Source organism: Calonectris borealis, unplaced genomic scaffold (genome assembly GCF_964195595.1).
Source record: "Calonectris borealis unplaced genomic scaffold, bCalBor7.hap1.2 HAP1_SCAFFOLD_165, whole genome shotgun sequence".
In the NCBI taxonomy this organism is placed as follows: Eukaryota; Metazoa; Chordata; class Aves; order Procellariiformes; family Procellariidae; genus Calonectris; species Calonectris borealis.
The window spans coordinates 1-5,756 of NW_027441551.1; the positions used below are offsets into that span (position 1 = coordinate 1).

Genomic DNA, 5,756 nt, shown 5'->3' on the forward strand with positions numbered 1-5,756 from the left:
TCTCGCTCCGATGTCAAAAGGCTTTTGTAACTTGAACCCCGATGGTTTTGCCATCGAGACTGCAAGGTGAGGAATACGCCTCTACTTGAGCAAGACGGACACCTGCCAAATAGCTGAGCTGTGCACAGCGATAGGTGGCTGCCTGTGACTGACACCTTTTTCTGCTAAAACCAAAGCACGCTTCCCTTGTGAAGGGCCATCGGCAGTACAGAACGTACCTGAGCTCTCCTTGCACCGGCTCCCCAGAGAACGGCGTCTCAGTTCGACTGAAGCGTGCAGCAGCCTGTCGTCATCCCAGCCCCTCGCCCTCGAGCGAGTGGCTGCCTGTAGCAGCGGCAGAACCGCTGCTGCGCCGAGGGGAAAGGAATGGCTTGGCGTCAAGCTCTGCGGGCTGCCTGTGTCCCGTGCAGAGCCGACGACCTCGGTAGCCCATACAAAGGGCAAAGCTAACAACCTGAGAAGGAGTCACAGCGTGTAGCAGTTTCTGCAACAACCATACTTCCCAGACTGCTTATGGAGCACAAGGCACTTGAAAGCAGCGGGAAAGAACAAGGATGGCCTATCAAGACGGTAGGAATAACACGGAGAGCCTAAAGTATTTAGCCAGGCAGAGCTTGCAACTCACCTTGTGTCATGGTTTAATCCCAGCCGGCAACTAAGCACCACGCAACCGCTCACTCGCTCCCCCCTCAGTGGGATGGGGTAGAGAATTGGAAGGGCAAAAGTGAAAAAACTCCACTTGTTTGGAAAAGGAAAGCGGGGGGGGGGGGGGGAACACAACCGAGAGAAAAACCCAGGAAAGACAAGCGGTACAAATGAAAACAATTGCTCGCCACCAACCGACCGATGCCCAGCCAGTCGCAGCCCAGCAGCGGCCCCCCTGCCAACCTCCCCCCTAGTTTTATTTCATGAGATCATACAGTCTGGAATATCCCTTGGGTCCGTCGGGGTCAGCTCTCCCAGCAGTGCGCCCTCCCAAACCCTCACGCACCCCCAGCCTGCTCGCTGGCAGGGCAGGGCGAGGAGCAGAACAGCCCCGGGCGCCGTGCAAGCGCTGCTCAGCAGGAACTAACACACCCCTGCGTCATCAATGCTGTTTTCAGCACAAACCCAAAACGCAGGAGGAGGGAGAGTGGGGTGGGAGCGGGGTGCGGGGGAGCGGGAGGGGGGTGTCAGAGTTTGGGCGGGGCAACGGGCAGGTTGGCGGGGCAGGCAGCACCCCAGGGGTCTGGGGCAGAGGGGTTACGGGGAGGCAGTGCGGAACACGGGGGGGTGGGAGGAGGGAGACGAGAGAGGAGGGCAGTGCGGGCACGAGGCAGGAGGGCAGGGGATACGGGGGGCGCGTCACGGGGAAAACCTTGCACGCACGGGGGAAAAACCTCGCATGGGAAAGGCGGGGCGGACACTGGGAGGGGCGTGTGTGGGTAGAGACATGGGTGGGGGGACATGCGTGGGGGTGACCTACGCCAGGGGGTCCGCCCGGGACCATCCACAGCAGATAACTCACCTGGGATAATCCGCAACAGATAATCCGTTCCCGATAACTGACCCTCACTGGATAACCCGCACTGGATAACCACGAGCGATGCCCCTCAAATGGCTGGTGTTTCACCCCAAATTTTCCCCAAATTGGGGGGGTTTTTTGCTTTTCTATAGTATAAAAATTGGGGCTTTTTCCTTTTCCAAAATATTCAATTTGGAGGTTTTTCAACGCTTTTTCACAACAAAAATTGGCGATTTTTGCTTTTGGTTTTGTGCATGAAAATGGGCGTTTTTCTGCTTTCCAGCTGTACAAATCCAGGTGGATTTGGCTTTCCCGGGAGCTCCAAGTTGGGTATTTTTCCCCCAAAATTGCGGGGTTCTTTTTTCACCCCTTGCAGGCCCTGAATCAGGGGTTTTGTGGTATTTTTATGCCATCGCGGCAGGTCCCGCTCTGTGTGCGCGGCCCTGCAGGGGAAAGTCCCTGTTGGGGGAACTGGCCCCAAATCAGGATGGGAAACGGCGGAAAAGGAGAACAGGGAAGACGCAGCTTTTGAAAGCGCTTTTATATCTTCAATAGAGAGGTATTTCGGGGGGGGTGGGGGGGTGAAGAGTTTTTAAATCCTTCCTATAAACAGGGTTTCTTTGCATTTTAAAAACCTTATCTATCATAGACATTTACACTTAATGTATTTACACATACATATATATATATTTAGAGCATATATTTATGTTTCACTTATACCCCCCTATTTCCCACTTATCCTCCCTATTTCCCACTTATTATATGTAATACCTGTTCAGACTATATATCTGTTGACTTACATATTTTGACACTTAAATGTCTTTATAGACTTCTCTATTTACACTTACGTATATTTACACCTATATCTTTATAGACTTAGATTTTAGACTTAGGTATCTATTTACACTTATATATTATCTCTTAGATTACATATAGTATCTATTTAGACTCTCTATGTAACATGTAAGTGTAGATAGCTATATCTATTCAGACTTTTTTCTACTTTAAATTCCTTCATATATAAAATATATCATCCTTTTTGCATTTTAAAGCCCTTTATTTTTTAATTTATATGTACGCGAGTTATTTTTGTATTTTAAAACCCTATATATGTCTTTCAAATTTTTTTATACTCTAAAATCCTTTATATAATATGGCAGATATAGGTTCTTATTTTGAAATCCTTTTGTACATATAAATGAATATTATTTTTCAATATATATAACAATGAGAGATTTTTCTCTGTTTCAAGGCCTCACACATATATTTACAGTTTTTAAAAATTTTTGAAACCCCCCGTGAATTTTCAGGCATTTTTGGGCTGTGACCCCCTTTTTTTGGGGGGGAACGACACCCCCCCCCCCCCATGACCCCCCATTCCCCACTCACCTGCTCCTCCACAGCATTATCACCCCCCCCGGTGATGTTGGGGTGCCCCAAATGACATCATCGCCCCCCCCAGGTCCCCCAACCCCCCCTTTTTTTCAGCCCCCAAAAAGGCACAAAATGAGGGAAACGGCCCCAACCGGCAGCTCGTTACTTTAATAATGCCGTTTACGTATGCACACACGCACCCCCGCCAAAAAGGGGGGCTCTGCTGGAAAGATAAAGGAGGGGCAGCCCCCCCAAACGCTTGCAGCCCCCCCCCAGCCCCCGTCCCGCAGGCTGGCAGCTGGCCCCTTACCGTCAGCACGCCTAACGACCGGCAGGCAAACCTGGGCTGGGGGGTCTCTCTTGAGCATCACGGGACGCTTACAGCGAGACATCTGAAAAACAAAAATCTCAACGGATATTTCAGCCTATTAAAAAAATAGCACCGAAGGCAGCAGAGGAATTCAGTCAGGATAAGGGATAGGGTAGTAGTTGAGCTAAAGGAGGATGCTAGGCAAATGGGTCAGCTCGAAATACAACACGTCCTTTAAAAGCTAGCGCGATTCGAACGCTTAAAATCAGCATTAAGACTAACTGACACGATTTTGAACACGTTCTTCGCAGAGAAGTAAACGCTCTTGCTGGTGTTGGAAAACGTCTCGTCCCTTCCTTACAGCACCGCTGCAGGGAGATAACCCCCTGAGGCTGCAGGACAAGGGCGCGCCGTAATCAGCATCTACGCTCACGGATCCACCGCCACAGCTCCAGCCCTTGCGCTGCTGCTGCTGCGCATCTTGCTTGCTTGGTCGATAAAGCTGAAAGTGAAGTGTAAAACTTGGAAGAGTAAAATGAAAAAGAAAGAACAAATCTCAGCAATTCATTTTATGCTAAAAAGGTGTGTGTACGTTTATACACATACAAGAAGAATACTTATACCATAAAAATACTTGATTTTCCTTTTGCATTAATTTAAATTGCGTAGCTGTGAATTCATACTGTTAAATTATCTACCTCCAAAACACACAGCCATCATTTGACTAGGGGTTTTGCGTGTGTTACATGACTAGGAGGGACGCCTGGCCAGCTGCGCCGAGACCGATGCTACCGAACTGCCGGGGAAACGCGCCGTTGAAAGCGAGACAGAAATAAAGTACTTCAGAGCACTCTGTCAAAAGATTGGGGAAAAAAACCCGTAACGTTCGGTTGCCTCTCTTTTTAAAGATTTAGAACAACTACCTAACTGCTTAAGTACACCTAATAAGTTATATGCTACAGCTATTTGGCAGTTGCAGTTTAAGCAATGCAAGTCAGTTTGTAAATTATACAATTTTAACTTTCTTTTTTAAAATCCATTTATGATAGAAAAATCAGTGAGATAAGAGATCTCCCATATGGTTTTACTTTTTGGGGGGGGGGGGGGGGGGGGGCGGGGGAGGGGAGGCAGGCGGTGGGGAATATCAAATCTCCAGTGCTGCAATACATAAGGCTACCAAAAGGGATTGGCAGATTTGCTAATGCTTTTGGCTGTACCCAAGCATGCGGAGGAACACGTTTTTATGATATCTCGACTGTTACACCTGAGAACCAAAGATCAGCGATACATCGACTGTTGGAAGACGTGCTGCGCTTAGGTCTCTGGAAGGAAATCGACTTACTACTTTGTTTTTTTTCCAGAGAGAGTGAAAAGTCTCGTTGCGGATGACTTCTGCCAAGTACATCATCTCTGAACATGCATTCTGATGGGACGCTCATAAAAGGCAACTCCTTTGAATGAGAAAGATTTCCATTCTGGAAAATCTCTTTCCAACTGAAGTCAATTACACACTGCAGGTTAAGGAAAAAGGACATTACAGAAGCAGTAACTCACCAAAAACACAACAGGACTCGCTGTCGCTAGTTACGAGGCTGCTAACGCTTCTTGGGAAAGCCTGGAAAACACACCAAAGCGACGCCGATTTGTCCCGTTTTGTCCACGTCTCTTCTTTGACCTTGATTGCTTTTAGCACAGATGCTAGTATCTCAGTAAGGTTTTCGAGTGCTACTGTAAGGTATTTTAAACACCGACTGACCGAAAAAGCATAAAGCTTTTATCGTGAAAACAAAGTCCGTTTCTCCTGAACATCCGAACTCTCACAAACAGTTCCTTTCCTCTTCTAGTCCAACATTACTTTCACAGCACCCTTTAATAGTAAGCACACAGAAACAGAAGACTGTGCTTTCAGGAAGAGAAAATAGACGGAGGGAAGCAAGCTTTGCATAGGCGTACCATGCTCCAGAACAGACCTTATTTATTTTTAGTATTTGTGTTAAAATATTTCACATAAAAAAAAAATATAGAAGGAGAGCTGCCACATTCTTAATGTTTACTGTAAAGTCCATACTACAAGCACCTTAGGAAAAATGCAGACACGTATCACACACCTACCTCGGTACTTGCAGACCACTATGGATCCTTTCCATCTGTCTCGTACTTTCACGGCAGTTGACATTCTGCTGAGAGGAAAGGAAAAAAAAACCCAACGTTTAGCACAAAGCTTCCTTTCCTGTGAAGACTACAACACTGAGTGGAGGAAAAAGTATTTTGCATCATCTTTGGTACGGTTGTTGAGACAGGCCACCAGAGCTTCTGCATGTTTTAGACGACCGTGCCTTTTTTTTGGCTCATTGGCAGCTTTACTTTCGCTAGAACTCACTTTCCTAGAGACGCGCAGGTGACAGACACAGATACCTACGTACATTTTCTCAAGCCTAAGTATAGCCGCGATTTCCTCACCCTATATGTCCCAAGTTGAGTGTTTTTGTTAAAGAGTACAGCAACCCATCTGTCCTTGTGAACTCGCTGCAAAAGAGGAATCCTTTTTTCCAGGCCGTTTCTCCAAAC

General features: G+C 47.3%; 1 long non-coding RNA gene across 1 annotated transcript; it reads right to left on the reverse strand.

Annotated features, from left to right (window-relative positions):
- Positions 1 to 3,027: 3,027 nt before the first annotated feature.
- LOC142077155 (uncharacterized) lies at positions 3,028 to 4,923 on the reverse strand. The gene is made up of 2 exons (XR_012671583.1): positions 4,760 to 4,923; positions 3,028 to 3,285 (listed from the first exon to the last, which is right to left on the reverse strand). It is a non-coding gene; the product is annotated as an uncharacterized LOC142077155 (long non-coding RNA).
- Positions 4,924 to 5,756: the final 833 nt, after the last annotated feature.